The sequence below is a fragment of the Henckelia pumila genome, chromosome 1 (genome assembly GCF_033568475.1).
Source record: "Henckelia pumila isolate YLH828 chromosome 1, ASM3356847v2, whole genome shotgun sequence".
NCBI lineage: Eukaryota > Viridiplantae > Streptophyta > Magnoliopsida > Lamiales > Gesneriaceae > Henckelia > Henckelia pumila.
The window spans coordinates 32445257-32467834 of NC_133120.1; positions in this window are offsets into that span (position 1 = coordinate 32445257).

Below are 22578 nucleotides of genomic sequence, written 5' to 3' on the forward strand. Positions count from 1 at the left end.
AGGAAAAGGAATTCAAAGAGGGAGTAAATTATGCTCTTTTTGTAAAGTCCACTCCTTTTATTCAGATTTCACGCCTCTTTTCACCTCATTGATTCTATTTTTTCTTTTTGCTTTTCACCAACAATATTTTCTTTTTTTTCACCACTTTATTTATTCTTTTCTATCCCCTTTCACTACAATCTTTTGTTTTCAAATTTCTATCACCACACCATTCCATATTCACAATACAAAGTAGGAGCATAAAATATTTCTAACATTCAACTTACTCCCTTTAAGGTAAGAATTAGTTTTTAGGCTAAAGGTAGTAGTTGTAGGACCTTGAAACAATGTCGAATGGGGGTTTACCACACGTTTGCACGCATGCCATTCGTTTTTCAATCAGGCTCAAACAAGGTACTAGGGATAAATAATTCAGTGGGTGGCTTGAAAATCTCAAATGATATTCAGAAAAATTGTCTACATCACTCCTAAGTCACAATTTACCCGTATTTTGACTCGAGGGGTGCCCTAAATTGTTCTAGACATGTCTCAATTCACAGTCAATTCATAAAAATTTCAATCAGTGCAGAAATAAAGAATCATCAGCAGTAAACGATGATTTTTCACAAAATTCAGAATTACACACCTCATGTTCTCATATATAATGTGAAAGCTCAACAGGGCATCTAAGGATAATTCAAGAAAAATTTCGGCCCAAAGAATCCAAACAATGCCTCAATCCTATCCATGTTTGTATGTTTCAAATCTTTAGATTCAAGCATAATTCATAGAGTATATAGGAGTTCACTCGTCTATTTGGTTCCATCAATGCAAAAATTTTGTCAGATAGGCATGGAATTCAGTTACTGAACAACACAAATAAGTCTTCATCATTGGCCAGGCTACCCATTTTTTCTCAACTCAATAAAAATTCAACACAATGAAATGACACTAAATGCAACAACGCAACAATAACAAATGCAATGCATGAATGCACCCCCCCACACTTAAACGAAGCATTGCCCTCAATGCCTCAAACACAAAACACAAAAAATAACTAAACATAATGCAATGGAGAAAAAAAATGAAAAACAGAACTCCCCTGGTCTAGCGATCGACGGCGTCCTCTTCATGCTCTGGCGGAGCCACAGGGTCAAGATTTGGGAACTCGAAAGGTAGTGGGAATGGTACAGTCGGTGGGAGCGTGGTGGGGTTGATCCCTAGCCTCTCGGAGATGCCGCGACAAATTTAGTACAATACTTGAAAATTTGAAGTCGTAGCCGCATTGAAAGCATTTTGGTGCTGGGTGAAGGCGGCCACCTCCCGAACAGTAACAGTAGTAATGCGGCGCGGAAGCAGAATAGGGCGCATGGGATCGTGGATTGGAACGAATTGGTCGTCCACCAAAAATTGGCTCCTCCGATAAGCTTGCTTTGCATCGATAGCCGCTTTGTAAATGGGACTCATTGGTTGTAACCATTCCTCATCGATACAAGGTTGCACACCGGCGTGCAGGCACAGCTGTGTGATGATCATCGGGAAGAAAAGACCCGTTGTCCTGGAAGTGATCGAACGCCGCATCTGATCGTGAATTACTCGTCCCACATTGACCGGCAAATTAAGATCAAGAGTGTAGAGTAGCACTGCACGCTCAACGTGTACATCACTCGTGTGGGAGATGGGCATCAGACGGCGGGCGAAGAAGGTGTAACAAGTGGCCGGACCCAAATAAAGGTATTTCTCCTTAAAGCATTTGAAAGTAACAGGGTTTAACCAGGCAGCCCCGAAAAAGCACAATTGCTGAAGAACCTTGTGTAAATCCGGGGCGAGGGCGATGCTTTGGTATAAGCTATCATCAAAATCCGGCGTCTCCGGCATACTATTCAACTCATTGGGCGCATAAGAAACCAAAGTGCCTCTGACGAAGGCCTTGCCATCCACCCGTTCCGCAGCGTTAGCATAAAATTATCTAACAATAGGAACAATGGCCGGAGGAGGTTGCTTGCATAATTTTCCCCACCCACGGTTCAATACTTGGACAGCCACATCGCTTTCGTTAACATCAACATCAAAACCCCTCTCAGTAATAAGGGAGCGATGGTTTTTGGCATGATCATACCTTTCCCGAGCCGCTTGGTTGACAAATCGGCCGGAAAGGTTGAGTGCAGCGGTTGAAGCCCTGGTGCCTTGGAGAGAAGACTCGTCGGGCTCTCTATTGCGTTTCAGAGCCATTATATCCCAAATATTGCAAGAAAGAGTGACAGAGGCGATTCTTCGAACACTTGGTGTGCAACAACGATTCCGGCGTCTAGTAAACTGTGGCGGTGGAGATGAGTATTGGAGAAGAGAGATGATGATGCCAAGCTTTCGAATAATCCCTGCAAGAGATGAAGAACAATTGGTAATGATTCGGGAGAATTCAAAATTTTGGGGATTTAGGGTTCTAGGGAAGATGAGAGAATAAAGGGGGGAGATAGGGGAAAAGAAAAGAAAGCAAAGTAAAGAAAACGCGTAAAAGGGGGTGTGCTCGATCGCATGAGTTTCCAGGATCGAGCGCACCCAAAATATTTTTGGGGCAGTGAGTTGGGGAAAATAGCGCGCTCGATCGGGTGAGTTCGCAGGATCGAGCGCGGACCTTAAAAGTTCGGGATAGTACGTAAAGGGCTTTCTTGCGCTCGATTTTGTGAACTCCTAGGATCGTGCGCGCTGAGTCTGCAGCAAATACCATTTTTATATTTTTCAAAATTTTCCAAAAATCAAACAAAAGCAAAACAAACCAATAATTAAACTCAAACAAAAACAAAAGGGAAAGAAACACAGGGTTGCCTCCCAATCAGCGCTAAATTTATAGTCAGTCTATAGCTCGACTGCATGCCGCAATTTACTCGACATTTGGCGGAGCATCTAGAGTGATATCATGCTCGTCCCCTCATACATTCTCTTGGGCTCCTTCATAGTAGTGTTTAAGTCGGTGGTCATTCACCTTAAAAGTTTTGGATTTGTTCAAGCTCTGAATTTCGACTGCACCATGGGGAAAGACATTAGTGACAACAAACGGACCATTCCAATGTGAACGCAACTTACCTGGAAATAACCGAAGTCGTGAGTGATAGAGTAAAACTTTCTGACCGACTTAGAATTCCCGTCTAGAAATCATCTTGTCGTGGAATAACTTTGTCTTGTCTTTGTAGATCTTTGAACTGGCATAAGAATCATTGTGGATCTCTTCTAATTATTGCAACTGCAGCTTCCGGTGCTCGCCACTCTCATACATCTACATGTTAAATTTTTTGATGTCCCAATAGGCTCTATGCTCCAATTCCACTGGCAGATGACATGGTTTCCCAAACATCAGCCGATATGGGGACATTCCAATCGGCATCTTGAACGCGGTTCTATAAGCCACAAAGCGTCATCCAGGCGCAAGCTCCAGTCCTTTCTTGTAGGATTCATGGTCTTTTCTAGGATGGACTTGATCTCTCTATTCGAAACTTCAGCCTGACCATTTGATTGTGGATGGTATGCAGTGGAGATCATATGCGTCACATGGTACTTTTTAAGCAAAATGGCCACAGTTCGGTTGCAGAAGTGCGTTCCTCTATCATTAATGATGGCTCGTGAAATCCCAAACCTTGAGAAAATATTGTGCTTAATAAACTCTGCAACAACTTTAGAATCATCAGTACGGGTGGCCTTTGCTTCCACCCATTTCAAGACATAGTCAACATCAAGTAATATATATATATATATATATATATATATATATATATATCCATATGAACTTGGAAAAGGTCCCATGAAGTCGATGACCCGAACATCAAAGTTTTCACAAACTAAAATAGGTTGTTGGGGCATCTCCTTACGTTGTGATATATTACCTGTGTTCTGGCATTTAGCGCACGACTTATAGAAGATGTAAGCGTCTCGAAATAAGGATGGCTAGAAAAATCCGCAATCCAACACCTTTCTTGTTGTCCTTTTCGCTCCAAAATGGCCACCACAAGCATATGAATGACAAAACGTGAGAATAGGGATTACCTTGCTTGCCGGTACACATCGTCGTATGACTTGATCAGCGCAATGTTTCTAAAAGTATGGATCATCCCACACGAAGTACTTAGCATCTCTTCTCACTTTGTCTTTTTGGGCCTTGGAAAATTCAGAGGGAAATCCTTTAGAACTAAATAATTTACAATATTTGCGTACCAGGGTAATTCTGCGATCGCTGAAAATAACTGCTAATCAGAAAATTCTTCACGCAAGCTCAGCTCCTCATCGATATGCACCAGGCGGCTCAAGTGGTCAGCGACTCAATTCTATGTTCCTCTTTTGTTCTTGATCTCCACATCAAATTTTCTCAAAAGCAGTATCCATCTTATTAACCTTGGTTTTGCCTCCTTTTTCGCCATCAGAAAGCAAAGAGCTGCATGATCAGAATAAACAATGACTTTAGAACCAAGTAAATAAGAGAAAAATTTTTCTAATGCAAATACAAGAGCCAAGAGCTCTTTTTCAGTGGTGGAGTAATTCCGTTGTGCATCGTTCAGGATACGCAAAGCGTAGTAGATAGCATGCAATGCTATCCCAACTTTTTGGCCCAAAACCGCGCCCACAGCATAGTCGCTGGCATCACACATAATCTCAAATGGTTTTCTCCAGTCAGGCGGTTGGATTATTGGTGCAGATGTCAAAGAGTCCTTGAGTTTGTCAAAAGACTTTTTGCATGGTTCATCAAACTCAAACGGGACATCTTTTTGGAACAGTTTGCACATGGGAGATGCGATCTCGGCAAAGTCATGAATGTATCTCCTGTTGAAACCTGCATGGCCAAGAAAAGAACGCACTTCCCGCACACATGTGGGATAAGGGAGATACTGAATAATATCAATTTTAGCTTTGTCTACCTCTATTCCCCTAGATGAAACGACATGACCCAACACAACACCTTGCCCAACCATAAAATGAAACTTTTCAGAATTTAGGACTAGGTTGGTTTCGACACACCTCTTTTGGACAAGAGCAAGGTTAGACAGACAGTTTTCAAATGAATCACCATAGACAGTGAAATCATCCATAAAAACTTCTAAGATATGATCAATGAAATCAAAAAAGATACTAACCATACACCGTTGGAAAGTGGCCGGTGCATTGAAAATTCCAAAGGGCATCCGTCGATATGCAAAAGAGCCAAACGGGCAAGTAAACGTCGTCTTATCTTGATCTTCTGGGACAATAGCAATCTAAAAATAACCAGAATAGCCATTAAGAAAACAATAATAAGGATGACATGCTAAACGTTCAAACATTTGATCAATAAAGGGTGAAGGGAAGTGGTCCTTTCGGGTTACAGCATTTAATTTCCTATAATCTATACAAACCCTCCACCCATTTTGAATTCGGTTGAGAACAAATTCGTCATCCTTTTTCACTTCGTCACTGAAACCAATTCCATCATCCTATTGAATGGGTGCAACAATAGCCACCTCTAGATCATCTTTTCCTGCATGCTCACAATAATCTTGAGCCAAGTAATCCACAATATCAACGGAATATACACAATCATCACTGTCGGGAAATTTCATGGCATCATAAATATTGAATTTCAGTACTTCTCCAACAAATTCCATAGTGAGTGTGCCACTATGAACATCAATTTTAGTCATGGAAGTTTTCAAGAATGGTCTGCCTAATAAAATAGGACTATTGTGATCACCGTTTTCCATGTCGAGCACATAAAAATCTGCAGGAAATACCAAGTTATTCACTTGCACTAACACATCTTCCACTATTCCTCTGGGGTATGCATTAGACCTATCAGCTAACTGAATAACAATTTCAGTTTTATTCAATGGACCAAGTTTCAAGGATGCATAAATAGAATATGGCATAACATTGATTGATGCTCCTAGATCTAGCATGGCCTTCTCAAGTCTAACATTCCCTATAGTGCATGGGATAAAAAATTGACTGGCTAAATCGGTGTGATTAAAAATCAACTGGCAAACGCACCAGTTCAAATTATAATATAGTGAACAAAAGTCCAGATGTCGAACCCACAGGGACTGTATATATATGAATACCAAAATATATTTATTTCTACTTAATCTAGACTAATGAATAAAGGTGATTCAGATTTTAAACTAATAATAAAAAGTTGCAATTAAAATTAAATTAAATAAAACGCAGCTGGAAATTTTAGATTTAAATAAAATTTGGGAAAAACTCGATCAAGGACACACGTAGGTACCAGACAATTCAAGTAACAAGTAGTCGATCTAAGATATCAGACTTAATCTTAATTCACGGGAATTTTCCTAATTTGTTCGAATGAATATTTCTAGAACAATCAATCCTATTCAAATATTGATGAACTAATCTTTCGTAATTCTAATCAAATTTGAATGCATGAATAACTATGAAAATTCAGTAAACACCTAAACCGCATAATGAAACCGTCTATTTCTAGTCAGTTTTACACTATGTTGATTATTGAAGTGATCAAAATCAAAAGCTCCTCTGTCGAATTGGAATCAATTAACATGCAAGCAAATAACTGGCCAGGAAATTCACAAGACAAATATGAATTCAATAAACAATAAATTCAAATCAAGTCTGAAAATCTCAAATACACAAACGAGTTTTATACATAAATTGTCTGGCCCAATCACGTGGCCTTGATCGAATAAAAGCTACTACTCACTAATAAACATGATTAAATAAATCATGTTTAAAATCATAAAATAAAAAATACTAGAGTAGAAGAAAATCTGAAAAAGTTTCTTCAGCAGCCGCCGTGTGCTTCGCATACTCAAAAAGACCAAAAGTCTGTAAAAAGAGCATACAATTTCTATTTATAAGGCCGCGCTAATTAGAATCCTTGTAACATTGAAATTCTTGGATTTTAGGTCTCCTGAACACGCGCGCCCACACATGGCGCAGCTCGCGCGCGTGCACCTTTAAAAAACAGTGAATCTTCAAACGCCTCGTGCGCGCGCGAGGAGGAAGCTCGCGCGCGCGCGACTTCCCTGCAACACTCTGGAACTTTGTTCTGTGCGCGCGCGGGGCAGGAGCTCGCCCGCGCGCGCCTTGGCTCGGATGCCTCTGGACATTAACTCTGCGCATGCGCGAGGTGTAGACCTCGCGCGCGCGCGCCTCATCCGCACAGAAATTCCCGAAAATTCTTATTTTCCTACAGAATTCAACCAGGAGAGTATAATGCATGCATATAAAATAAAACACTAATAAAACTCACGAAAATGACATAAATGCATGAAAACTAAAACATAAAAAGACATAAAATAATGCATACTAAACACACTTATCAACACCCCCATACTTAAACCTTGCTCGCCCTCGAGCAAGACTAAACAAACACACAAACTAGAATCAAGAAATACTATGGAGCAATGGCCTCAGCAATAAAAAAAAAAATCACATCCAATCACATCAAACCTACTAACACGTAACAGTTTATAAATAAAATAGTTCACCGCATAAACTTATAATCTCTTCAACTCATGTTTCAAAGTACCTTCATCCAAATTCAATCCATACATTCATATATCATGAGGACTTTTTAAGGTAACAAGGGGATCAAACAGATGGTATCAACACACTCACAGTTGGCTTAATACAAAGAGAAACAGTAAGTGCGTGCGTGCATTGATTAAAATTCATACTCCTCAACAGTGTCTATCAACAGTCCATATGCTAAATTCTCACAACTCTTCTCCACTAGTATATTGGGCAACTGTGACTCGGTTAAGAGGACTTAATAAGCTTGTAATGTTAGGCCAAGCTTATGGCTACAAATGAAGGATAACAGTTCAAAGCAAGGAAAAAATTATGACTAACCATTATTATTCACCTCCTTCTTTTTGTTTCATTAAAAATCACTTCATCAAACCATTGATTCACTTTGTTTTTAAGATTTCCCTTTTCAACCCATGCTATCAATTTTATTTTTCTTTTTTACCACTACTTTTTTTTTTTCTTTTTTTTTTGTTTTTTTTTCACACCATTCCACTCTTCAAATTCAAATTCAGGAGGATAGACAATTCACATATTCAACTTACTCCTTTTTAAGGTGGGAATTAGTGTTTAAGCTATTATCAGGTAGTGAGTGTAGGACCTTGAAAAGATGCCGAATGGGGGTTTACCACACGTTTTAACGCATGCCATTCGATTTCATTAAAGCTCAAATAAGGTACTAGGGATAGAATGTATCAATGGGTAGCTTGAAAGGCTCAAACGATTCACAGAAAAATTGCCGAAATCATCCCTAATCATAGTTGTTCCCGCATTGCGCCTCGAAGAGTGTTCGAACTAGTTCTAGACATGTTTCAATTCACCATCAAATCATACAAATTCAATCAGTGCAGAAACAAACAATCATCAACAGCGAACGATGATTATCAACAAATTCAGAAAATGTACCTCATGTACTCATATAAGTGTAAGCTCAAAAGGGCAACTAGAGATAAGTACTTCAAAGAAAATTAGGCCCAAAAATCTCAACAACGCCTCAATCATCTCTATGTTTGCATTTTTCAAACTCAGATTCTAGCACAAGTCACAGAGTATATCAGAGATCATTCATCTAATTGGTTTCACCTGTTCAAATTGGTCAGACAGACAGACGGTCATGGATTACAGTTTCAAAACAAAGCTCTCATCATTGGCCATGCTATCCAATTCTTTCTTGACTCAACACAAAAACACACAATGACATGCTATGAATACGAACTCGATGCAACTAAAAAATAAGATGAATGAAAACAGAATGAACACAACACACGATAAATAAACACTTAAACACCCCCCCCCCCCTCATACTTATCTAAAGCATTGCCCTCAATGCTTCAGAGATACACAAACACAAAACCAACAAAGAAACAACGAACAAATGCAATGCAAAACAGAACACAGAATGCAAAAAAATAAAAAGGGACTCCCCTGGTGACTAGTCGTCGTCTTCTTTTTCGGGAATGGATGGATCCTGTGGTGCAACCGAAGCATACTGGGGTGGTACAGTAGACTAGAATGGAAATGGAGGTGGGTAATGAGGTGCTGCTCGAAAGCCCGATGTATCAAGCCCCAATTGCGTCGCCATGTTGCGCATCATGTCTTCCACATTATGGAGATGAGTGGAAGTAGCCTGAAAATAATCCATGGCTGTGAGACCTCCGTTCCAAACGACTAATCTCGGGATTAAACAACAATAAGGTATACAATAACCAAAGGTTAAAAGCAATAAAGAATTTTTTTTTTGAAATAGTGCCTCGCTCGATCGTTAAGATCGTACCGATCGAGCGAGCCAAAAACTCAAAAGGTTCTGCCCGAGCAAACCAGCCCTCGCTCGATCCGTAAGATCTTGAGGATCGAGTGAGCCACAAAAATTCCAAAACAGAAACTGCATCAAAATGCCCTCGCTCGATCCGCAACATATTGCCGATCGAGCGGCGACAGAAACAGAGCCAAAAACAGCAGAATTCATGCTAGAAACTTGAGTCCAAAACCCACAAAATAATATCATGCATTGCAATCACAAGTTCTCCAACTAATACATGAAGTACTGGAGTCATACAACCGCTCCAAATATAGAATATGTGATGATAACATGTCGACAAGGCTCGCATAATCAATACAACATAAAAACGAAGTTCGATAACTAAACATGTTCTAACATATACTAGGTAGACAAGCTGACACGACTTCTAAACCGAGTCTCACTACTAGCTCTCCCTCTTGATGTTAACCAGGCCTTCGCTGACTTGGTCCTGCCCCACCTGTTGCCAAGTACCCATACAAAACGAAGAAACAACCGGATAACTGGTGAGAATGATAATCCCAGTAAAAGAAACATAACAAGTAATACAACAATAAACATGCTTTCAAGACAATGACGAAATCAATAACAACGTAATGAGATGCATGTCTTTAAACCGGGATATCAAATCTGATAAACAAGGGATTGCTGCTGTGCTTTTGGGATCCCGAGGATGAGATCACGTAACGACTCACCGACTCTCCCAATCGAGGTGGTGCCACGTATCCCACTCCTCTAGACTTTGAGCAACTATAATGAGTATGCTAGCACCAGGCGAAACGACTACGACCTAGGCCACTCAATCATAGTTCCCAAACGTCTAAACAAAAGGGGCGGTTCTGCCACTAGAAACAAGATTGGCTCAAGATGAATGCATATCAAAACATAAACATAACCCACATAAACAACTCAAATAACAACCAAAATACAAGTTCCACATGCTAGAACAAGTATTGATGCAATATGTGATTTGAAAGGGAAACTCGAGAACCAACAGTCCCGAGTATGCTATCCCACTACAATGACTTCTTTTACCTTTCAATGCTATAGATCCTACTCCGGATAAGCTACAACAAAAGATTGTATCAACAACTATACAACCTAAACAACAACAACGGTTCAAGGTAAAACTCTTTACCGATCTTCGTCCAACTCTTGACGATCAAAATGTTGTTAACTCTGGCTTGACAAACTCCAAAAAAATCTGTCCAAATGAACTACAAGATCAATAACCAAGATCAACTTACAATTCAAGTTCAACAACTTAAAAAATGGTTCAAATCTCCAAAACTCAAACCGACGGCATAACGACTATAACTGAACAAACCGACAACACAGACAGCAGTTCAATAGCGATATAACCTCATAACAATTCTAAGACAACCGAAACAAGGCAATCCCAACAAATCTCAAATCACAATCTTCGAAAATGGCTTCCAAAAATCATAACAATTCCGAACGTCGCTCAAATTCAAAACCGACAGATAATAGACGATCAAAACTCTGTAGAGAACAACATACTCAAATCTAGAACGATTCTAACAACATCCAAAAACTAGAATGTATCTAATCGTAGAAAAACTTACGATATAACAGAGCTCTCACTGCAGTGATCGATAATCTGCCTTCAGAAATAATTTCCAACGGCCGGATCGAGCTCGGAAAGAAATCTGAAAGCTTGGAAAAGCTTGAAGGCGTTCTAATGGAGGGAGACGGCTATGGAGGAGAAGATGAAGACTATTCTCAATCCAATCAAATTGTAGATAATATATAAAATCCAATAATTGCGTTTTAGTCCCTAAAATTTCCAAAATTTGCAAAAAGGACCCTGATCAAAATCAAATCGGCTCGTGAACTCTGAAATCTCCGATTAACTCAAATAAACTCATTTAAGATAAAAACGGGGCGTTACAATTCTCCCCTACTAAGAAGAGATTTCGTCCTCGAAATCAACGAGAACTACAACTCATAAGATCGAATAAAGAACTAAAGATAGTAAGAAGAACTCACGTCATCCGAACAACTCTGGAAAATGCTGTCTCATGTCAGACTCTGTCTCCCAAGTCGCTTCCTCAACACCGTGATGGCTCCATTGCACTTTCACTAACGGAATCAACTTGGTTCTGAGTTGCTTTTCTTTCCGATCAAGGATCTGAATCGGTCGTTCAAAATAGCTCAGAGTCTCGTCTAACTCGGCATCGTAAGGCTGAAGGATATGAGAAAGATCTGGATGATACTTTCGCAGCATAGAGACGTGAAAAACGTCGTGAATACCAGATAAAGACGGAGGAAGTGCAAGTCTGTAGGCAAGATTGCCTATCTTCTCGAGAATCTCGTACGGACCGATGAATCTCGGAGATAACTTTCCTCTCTTCCCAAATCTAACAGAGCCTCTGAAAGGTGAAATCTTCAGAAAGACTCGGTCTCCCTGATCAAAACTCAGAGGTCTACGCCTGACATTCGCATACTTTGCCTACCTATCTTGAGCTGACTTCATTCTGGTCTGAATGATCTTAACCTGCTCTGCCATGTCTCGAAGCATTTCCGGCCCCAAATCTGGTGACTCGGACAAATCATCCCAAAACAGCGGATATCGGCATTTCTTACCGTACAATGCCTCAAAAGGCGCCATACCGATACTCGCTTGGAAGCTGTTGTTATAAGAAAACTCGACAAGAGACAAAGAATCCTGTCAACTAGTGCCAAAGTCTAGCACTACCGCTCGCAGCATATCCTCTAACGTCTGAATAGTCCGCTCTGACTGTCCATCCGTCTGAGGATGATAAGTTGTACTCAGATGCAATCGAGTACCAAGTGTCTCCTGAAGACTATGCCAGAAGTGCGAAGTGAATCTAGGATCTCTGTCTGAAACGATTTACTTCTTCACACCATGCAATCTCACAACATTGCTAACATACAACTCAGTCATCTGATCATGACGATACGTCATCCTGTACGGAATAAAACAAGAAGACTTCGTCAATCGGTCGATCACTACCCAAATAGCATCGCATCCTCGAACGGATCGTGGTAGCTTCGTGACGAAATCCATAGAGATGTGATCCCATTTCCAATCAGGAACAGATAGGCTGTGCAACAGACCACCCGGTCGTTTCCGCTCTACTTTCACTTGCTGACAATTCAAACCCCGAGATACAAACCTCGCTACGTCGCTCTACATTCTCTTCCACCAAAACTGAATCTTTAGATCGTTGTACATCTTACGACCTCCAGGATGAACGCTGAACCGACTGCAATGAGCCTCTCGGATAATACGTTGTCTCTACTCCAAAATATCAGGCACAACAACACGGTTATTTACAAACAAAACATCATCTCTAACCTGGAATTCAGACTGATGTCCCGATCTAACTTTCTCTACTGAAATCTGAATGCTCGGCTCAGACTTCTGTGCTTCTCTGATCGCAACAAACAACTCCGGCTCGGCTTGAATAGCAAACACTCGGATAGTATCCCTATCTGTTTCAAACTCTAAACCAGAAGTGCAACAATCATCGATCAACTGAGAAACACCGGTAGTAGAAAGAGATAAAGAACAAAGCTTTAGGCTCAAGGCATCTGCAACTGCATTCGACTTTCCCGGATAATACTTGATTTCGCAGTCAAAATCCTTCAACAGATATAACCATCTTCTCTGTCTCATATTCAGCTCTGCCTGAGAAAACAAGTACTTAAGACTCTTATGATCAGAAAAGATCTCGAAAGACTCACCATAAAGATAGTGACGCCAGATCTTCAGAGCAAATACAATCGCAGCTAGTTCAAGATCATGAACCGGATAACGAGTCTCGTGCGGTTTCAGCTGCCTAGAAGCATAAGCTATCACATGCTTATGCTGCATAAGAACACAACCCAAGCCTCGGTTAGAGGCATCACAATAGACTGTGAAACCTCCAGTACCCTTCGGAATAGAAAAAATCGGAGCACTGGTCAGTCTCCTCTTCAGATCAACAAAGCTAGCCTCACAATATGCAGTCCAGACAAAAGGCGCATTATTCTGAGTCATCTGGGTAATAGGCTTGGCAATAGACGAGAAACCCACGATGAAACGATGGTAATAACCAGCTAAACCCATGAAGCTTCGGATCTCAGGTACTGATATCGGTCTAGGCCAATTCATAACCGCTTCAATCTTGCTGGGATCGACAGAAATCCCATCTTCAAAAATAATATGATCGAGAAAGACAACTCAATCTAACCAGAATTCACATTTAGACAACTTGGAAAACAACTGCTCAACTCGCAAAATCTGCAGTACGGTCCTCAAGTGCTCTGCATGGTAAGTACGGTTCTTCGACTAGATAAGAATATCATCGATAAAGATAATGACGAACTCATCTAAATAACGCTGAAAGATACGGTTCATCAAACCCATAAAAACCATTGGAGAGTTAGTCAAACCGAACGGCATGACTATAAACTCAAAATGACCATACCTCGTTCTGAATGCGGTCTTAGGAACGTCTTCCTCTCGCACTCTCAACTGGTGATAACCTGACCTCAGATCAATCTTAGAGTAGACAGAAGAACCCTGCAGTTGATCAAAAAGGTCATCTATTCGGGCTAAAGGATACCTGTTCTTAACTGTAGCCTGATTCAATTGGCGGTAGTCGATACAGAGCCGCATAGAACCATCCTTCTTCCAAACAAAAAGCACAGGAGCACCCCAAGGCGATACACTAGGTCTGATGTATCCCTTGGCAATTAAATTCTCAAGCTGCTCCTTCAATTCTCTCAATTCAATAAGTGTCATATGATACAGAGCTTTGGAGATAGGTTGAGTACCTGACACTAAGTCAATGCTGAATTCGATTTCTCGAATAGGTGGTGTAACGCCCCGTTTTTATCTTAATTGAATTTATTTGAGTTAATCAGAGATTACAGAGTTCTCGAGCCGGTTTGATTTTGATCAGGGTCCTTTTTGCAAAAATTGGATTTTTCAGGGACTAAAACGCAATTATCGGTTTTTATAGATATTTATAAGGCTTTTGGGCCCTTTTTCTTCTCCATCTCCTCCATTGCATCGCCTCCCTCCATTGAAGCCGATTCATTGAGCTTTCAAGCTTTCTGATTTCAGTCCGAGCTCGATCCGACCGTTAAAATTTATTTCTGAAGGCAGATTAGTGATCACTGCAGTGAGAGCTCTGTTATATCGTAAGTTCTTCTTCGATCCGATACATTCTAGTTTTTGGATGTTGTTAGAATCGTTTGAGATTCGAGTATATTGTTCTCTACAGAGTTCTGATCGTTTATTATCTGTCGGTTTTGAATTAGAGCGACGTCCGGATTTGTTATGATTTTTGGAAGCCATTTTCGAAAATGTGGATTTTGAGATTGATGGGTTTGCTTTGTTGTTGTTGTTTTGGGCATTGAATTGAGTTGTTATCAGTATTGAACTGCTGTCTGCGTTGCCGGTTTGTTCAGTTTATAGCCGTTATGCCGTCGGTTTGAGTTTTGGGTTTTCGAATCGTTTTTGTATTGATTGAACTTGGCTTGTGAGTTGAGCATGGTTATTGATCAATCATCTCTTGTATCTGAACAGATTCGTTTGGAGTTGTCGAGCCCTGAGTTAGCAGCTGTTTGATCGTTTCAGAGAGTTGAACGAAGATCGGTATAAAGAGTTACCTTGAACCATTGCCATGTTGTTGTTGTTACTGTTAGATTGTTAGTTGTTGATACAACCTATTTTTGTAGCATATCCAGAGTTGGAGCTACTGCCTTGAAAGGTAAAAGCAGTCATTGTAGCGGGATAGCATACTCGGGACTGTTGGTTCTCGAGTTTCCCTTTTTAAATCACATATTGCATTGATACTTGTTCTAGCACGTGGAACTTGTAATTGTTGATTGATTGAGTTTTGTGATGTGGCTTATGTTTATGTTTCTGTTATGCATTCATCTTGAGCCTACTTTGATTTCAGCGGGCAGAACCGCCCTTTTTGTTAGACGTTTGGGAACTATGATTGAGTGGCCTAGGTTGTAGTATTTCGCCTAGTGCTAGCATACTCATTATGGTTGCTCAAAGTCTAGAGGAGTGGGATACGTGGCACCACCTCGATTGGGAGAGTCGGTGAGTCGTTACGTGATCTCATCCTCGGGATCCCAAAAGCAGAGCAATACTCCCGTGTTTATCAGAATCGATATCCTGGTTTTAAAGACATGCATATCATTAACTTCGACTTGAATATGTGGTTTGATAGCATGTTGTGTATTCATTACTTGATATGTTGCTTTTACTGGGATTATCATTCTCACCGGTTATCCGGCTGTTGCTTTGTTTTGTATGTGTACTTGGCAACAGGTGGGGCAGGAACAAGTCATAAGAGGCATGGTTAGCTTCGAGGGCAAGTAGTAGAAGTGAGACTCGGTTTAGGAGTCGAATTAGCATGTTTATCTAGTTTAAGATTGAAGCATGTTAGAACTCGAACTTGATATGTTTTGTTATTCGAATTAGTTTGTATTCGGATTGTAATCTGAAATCGAAGTATGTTGTTGTTGTATCGATTTAGACTTCTGGTTGTTTTTAGGCCTTCTGAAAGCATGACTTATGGCATGTTTCCCTACACTCTGTTATTGCATTTGTATTTGAAGGCATGTCGGACCAAGCGCGGAATCCTTTTTTTTTTCTGCAGCCTGAGCATTTTTTTGCCCAGGCCTTCCGCGCGCGGGCGAGGCGTTCCTCGCGCGCGCGCGAGGCCTCTGTTGGGCCTCGGGATCGTTTGCCCGCGCGCGCGCGAGCTTGGTTCCTCGCGCGGGCGCGCGGCGTTTTTTTTAAAAAAAAAAAAAAAAAAAAAAAAAACTTTGACTTGTTTTACTCTTGGATTCTTGTTCGCTTAATTGTTGTTCAATCCGAGATTAGTGGTTTAGAATCGAGGTCTCACATTAAGTGGTATCAGAGCTATAAGATTCTTGGTCGAACTAGAGTGAGCGGGGTAGATCGAGTCTGTGTGTAATGACTCCTCGCATGTGTTTGAATTATTTAATTGTGTACTTAATTCCATGCGAGCATGCTTTATTGTTTGAGCATTATTTGAATTACATGGTTGTGTGATTTAAATTAATAAAGCATGATCTACTTGAGATATAACTGTTTCTGTTCTCGACTGGTATTCGGTATTCCAAGCGGTTGTAAGGGCACTGATGGTAGCGATTGAGATATCTCGTGTGCTAACCTTTGATTATCAGATGGGTCCTCGTCGAGTGATAAACAGAAACACACCACCAGTTATCCCTGCGACTGAGCAAGCTAGCACTGAGGTTGATCAGTTGGATGCTTCAGCAACTCCTATGGAAACCTTGCTGAAGAGGTTTCAGTCATTCAATCCGCCATTGTTGATGGGTTCAGAAAATCTAGTTGACTGTGAGAGTTGGTTGGATGATATGGATCAGTTGTTTGATTCCATTGACTACACAGATGACCGCCGAATCAGGTTAGTAATTCATCAGCTGCGTGGTGGTGCTAAGAGCTGGTGGATCATGACAAAGAAAGCATTTGAGAGTAGAGGTACAGAGGTTACTTGGACTCTTTTTAAATCTGAGTTTTATAAGCGGTTTTTCCCTATCTCGTATCGTAAGGATAAGGGAGCAGAGTTTGCAAATCTGAGACAAGGGAATCTGAACATTGAAGAGTACGTGGCTAAGTTTGATAGTCTGTTGCATTTTGCACCGCTAATTGCCGGAGATGAAGAAGCTAAGGCAGATCAGTTCATCAACGGGTTGAACCCCGATGTCTTCACGTTGGTTAACACCAACAGGCCTAGCAACTTTGCGGATGCCATGAATTACGCAAAGGGAGCAGAAGCAGGCTTGTGGAGGCAAAGAGGTAATCAGGGGGCACCTCAGCAGCAGAGGCAGTATCAGAACCAACCATCTCAGTACCAGAATCAGCCACCTCAACATCAGAACCAGCAGCAGAGGTATGAAGGTGGAAACAGAAAGGATCAGTACAAGGCAAGAGGTAAACAGTTCAAGAGACAGGGGAACAGTTCGTCCAGTTCCAGTGGTTCGAAGCAATTCGGTTCAGGACCGAGTTCTGGGTCATCATCCTTGTACTGTGGCAAGTGTGGAGGAAGACACTCACCGGATCAGTGTGTGGGAGTCTTCGGCAATTGTAACACATGTCAGCAACCGGGACACTTCTCTAAAGTGTGCCCTCAACGTAATAGAGATAGAGCTCAGAGTGGGAGTTCATCTGGACCTGCAGCTCAGACGGAGAGGCAGTCGTCTGCAGTACACTCTTTCCATCCCCAGCAACAGCAGAACAGACAAGGATGTAGCTCTAGTGCAAATCAGCCTCCGAGACAGCAAGCACGAGTCTTTGCATTGACAGAGGATCAGGCTCAGGCAGCACCTGACGATGTCATAGCAGGTAACTGTTCGATTTTCGGTCATTCTGCTCATGTCTTGATAGATACAGGTGCTTCCCATTCCTTTATCTCTGAGAAATATGTGTTATTGCATGCTTTGCCAACTGAATTGTTGCCTACAGTAGTAGCTGTTACTTCACCTTTGGGTGGAGGAATTGTTTCTGTCCGACTAGTCAGGAACTGTGAACTTTGTTTTGAGGGGAATTTGTTAGAATTCGACTGTATTGTACTTGGGCTGTCAGATTTTGATTGTATTGTCGGGATAGATGCTTTAACCAAGTACAGGGCGACAGTTGATTGTTTTCTGAAGGTTGTCAGGTTTAGACCTGAAATGGCAGACAAGTGGAAATTCTTTGGTAAGGGTTCTCGATCTAGAATTCCTTTGATTTCAGTGTTATCTATGACTCGTTTGTTACAGAGAGGTACAGAAGGATTTTTGGTTTATGCGGTTGATGTACTGAAATCTAGCCCAACTTTGGTTGACTTACCAGTGGTTAGAGATTTTGCTGATGTGTTTCCGGAAGATGTTCCTGGATTGCCACCCATTCGAGAGGTTGAATTCAGCATTGACTTAGTGCCAGGTACTCAACCTATTTCAAAAGCTCCTTATCGTATGGCACTTGTTGAATTGAGAGAGTTGAAGGAGCAGCTTGAGGATTTGATTTCCAAGGGATACATCAGACCTAGTGTATCGCCTTGGGGTGCTCCTGTTCTATTCGTTCGGAAGAAGGATGGTTCTATGCGGCTCTGTATCGACTACCGTCAATTGAATCAGGCTACAGTTAAGAACAGGTATCCTTTACCCCGAATAGATGACTTGTTCGATCAACTGCAGGGTTCTTCTGTCTACTCTACGATTGATCTGAGGTCAGGCTACCATCAGCTGAGAGTGCGAGAGGAAGATGTTCCTAAGACCGCATTCAGAACGAGGTATGGTCACTTTGAGTTTATAGTCATGTCGTTCGGTTTGACTAACGCTCCAGCTGTTTTTATGGGTTTGATGAACCGTATCTTTCAGCGTTATTTAGATGAGTTCGTCATTATTTTCATCGATGATATTCTTATCTACTCGAAGAACCGTACTGACCATGCAGAGCACTTGAGAATCATCTTGCAGATTTTACGAGTTGAGCAGTTGTTTGCCAAGCTATCGAAATGCAAATTCTGGTTAGATCGAGTTGTCTTTCTCGGTCATATTATTTCTGAAGATGGGATTTCTGTCGATCCCAGCAAAATCGAAGCGGTTATGAATTGGCCTAGACCGACATCAGTACCTGAGATCCGAAGCTTCATGGGTTTAGCTGGTTATTACCGTCGTTTCATCGAGGGTTTCTCGTCTATTTCCAAGCCTATTACCCAGCTGACTCAGAAGAATGCGCCTTTTGTCTGGACTTCAGATTGTGAGGCTAGCTTTGTTGATCTGAAGAGGAGACTGACCAGTGCTCCAATTCTTTCTATTCCGAAGGGTACTGGAGTTTTCACAGTGTATTGTGATGCTTCTAACCGAGGTTTGGGTTGTGTTCTTATGCAGCATAAGCATGTGATAGCGTATGCATCGAGGAAGCTGAAACCGCACGAGACTCGTTATCCTGTTCATGATCTTGAACTTGCAGCAATTGTATTTGCTTTGAAGATCTGGCGTCACTATCTTTATGGTGAGTCTTTCGAGATCTTTTCTGACCATAAGAGTCTTAAGTACTTGTTTTCTCAAGCAGAGCTGAATATGAGACAGAGAAGATGGTTAGATCTGTTGAAGGATTTTGACTGTGAGATCAAGTATTATCCAGGGAAGTCGAATGCAGTTGCAGATGCCTTGAGCCGAAAGCTTTGTTCTTTATCTCTTTCAACTATCGGTGTTTCTCAGTTGGTCGATGATTGTTGCACTTCTGGTTTAGAGTTTGAAACAGATAGGGAGACTATCAGAGTGTTTGCTATTCAAGCCGAGCCGGAGTTGTTTGTTGCAATCAGAGAAGCACAGAAGTCTGAGCCGAGCATTCAGGTTTCAGTAGAGAAAGTCAGAACTGGGCATCAGTCAGAATTCCAGGTTAGAGATGACGTTTTGTTTGTAAATAATCGTATTGTTGTGCCTGATTTTTCGGAGTTGAGACAGCGTATTCTCCGAGAGGCTCATTACAGTCGGTTTAGCGTTCATCCTGGAGGTCGTAAGATGTACAACGATCTGAAGAGTCAGTTCTGGTGGAAGAGAATGAAGGACGATGTTGCGAGATTTGTATCTCGGTGTTTGAATTGTCAGCAAGTGAAAGCAGAGCGGAAGCGACCAGGTGGTCTTTTGCACAGCCTATCTGTTCCTGAATGGAAATGGGATCACATTTCTATGGATTTTGTCACGAAGCTACCACGATCCGTTCGAGGATGCGATGTTATTTGGGTAGTGATCGACCGATTGACGAATTCTGCGTGTTTTATTCCGTACAGGATGACGTATCGTCATGATCAGATGGCTGAGTTGTATGTTAGAAATGTTGTGAGAGTGCATGGTGTGCCGAAGTCGATCGTTTCAGACAGAGATCCTAGATTCACTTCGCACTTCTGGCATAGTTTGCAAGAGGCGCTTGGTACTCGATTGCATCTGAGTACAGCTTATCATCCTCAGACAGATGGACAGTCAGAGCGGACTATCCAGACGTTGGAGGATATGCTGCGAGCGGTAGTGCTAGACTTTGGCACTAGTTGGCAGGATTCTTTGCCTATTGTCGAGTTTTCTTACAACAACAGCTTCCAAGCGAGTATCGGTATGGCGCCTTTTGAGGCTTTGTATGGTAGAAAGTGCCGATCTCCGTTGTTTTGGGATGAATTGTCCGAGTCACCAGAATTGGGACCGGAGATGCTTAGAGATATGGCAGAGCAGGTTAAGATCATTCAGACCAGAATGAAGTCAGCTCAAGATAGACAGGCGAAGTATGCGAATGTCAGACGTCGACCTCTGAGTTTTGAGCAGGGAGACCGTGTATTCCTTAAGATTTCTCCGTTCAGAGGCACCGTCAGATTCGGTAAGAGAGGAAAGTTATCTCCGAGATTCATCGGTCCGTACGAGATTCTCGAGAAGATAGGCGATCTTGCCTATAGACTTGCACTTCCTCCGTCTTTATCTGGTATTCACGACGTTTTTCACGTCTCTATGCTGCGAAAGTATCAACCAGATATTTCTCATATCCTTCAGCCTGACGAAGCCGAGTTAGACGAGACCCTGAGCTATTTTGAGCGACCGATTCAGATCCTTGATCGGAAAGAAAAGCAACTCAGGACCAAGTTGATTCCGTTAGTGAAGGTGCAGTGGAGCCGTCACGGTGTTGAGGAAGCGACTTGGAAGACAGAGTCTGACATGAGAAAGCATTTTCCAGAGCTATTCGGATGACGTGAGTTCTTCTTACTGTCTTTAGTTCTTTATTCTATCTTATGAGTTTTAGTTCTTGTGGATTCGAGGACGAAATCTCTTCTTAGTGGGGGAGAATTGTAACGCCCCGTTTTTATCTTAATTGAATTTATTTGAGTTAATCAGAGATTACAGAGTTCTCGAGCCGGTTTGATTTTGATCAGGGTCCTTTTTGCAAAAATTGGATTTTTGTGGGACTAAAACGCAATTATCGGTTTTTATAGATATTTATAAGGCTTTTGGGCCCTTTTTCTTCTCCATCTCCTCCATTGCATTGCCTCCCTCCATTGAAGCCGATTCATTGAGCTTTCAAGCTTTCTGATTTCAGTCCGAGCTCGATCCGACCGTTGGAATTTATTTCTGAAGGCATATTAGTGATCACTGCAGTGAGAGCTCTGTTATATCGTAAGTTCTTCTTCGATCCGATACATTCTAGTTTTTGGATGTTGTTAGAATCGTTTGAGATTCGAGTATGTTGTTCTCTACAGAGTTCTGATCGTTTATTATCTGTCGGTTTTGAATTAGAGCGACGTCCGGATTTGTTATGATTTTTGGAAGCCATTTTCGAAAATGTGGATTTTGAGATTGATGGGTTTGCTTTGTTGTTGTTGTTTTGGGCATTGAATTGAGTTGTTATCAGTATTGAACTGCTGTCTGCATTGCCGATTTGTTCAGTTTATAGCCGTTATGCCGTCGGTTTGAGTTTTGGGTTTTCGAATCGTTTTTGTATTGATTGAACTTGGCTTGTGAGTTGAGCATGGTTATTGATCAATCATCTCTTGTATCTGAACAGATTCATTTGGAGTTGTCGAGCCCTGAGTTAGCAGTTGTTTGATCGTTTCAGAGATTTGAACGAAGATCGGTATAAAGAGTTACCTTGAACCATTGCCATGTTGTTGTTGTTACTGTTAGATTGTTAGTTGTTGATACAACCTATTTTTGTAGCGTATCCAGAGTTGGAGCTACTGCCTTGAAAGGTAAAAGAAGCCATCGTAGCGGGATAGCATACTCGGGACTGTTGGTTCTCGAGTTTCCCTTTTTAAATCACATATTGCATTGATACTTGTTCTAGCACGTGGAACTTGTAATTGTTGATTGATTGAGTTTTGTGATGTGGCTTATGTTTATGTGTCTGTTATGCATTCATCTTGAGCCTACTTTGATTTCAGCGGGCAGAACCGCCTCTTTTGTTAGACGTTTGGGAACTATGATTGAGTGGCCTAGGTTGTAGTATTTCGCCTAGTGCTAGCATACTCATTATGGTTGCTCAAAGTCTAGAGGAGTGGGATACGTGGCACCACCTCATTGGGAGAGTCGGTGAGTCGTTACGTGATCTCATCCTCGGGATCCCAAAAGCAGAGCAATACTCCCGTGTTTATCAGAATCGATATCCTGGTTTTAAAGACATGCATATCATTAACTTCGACTTGAATATGTGGTTTGATAGCATGTTGTGTATTCATTACTTGATATGTTGCTTTTACTGGGATTAT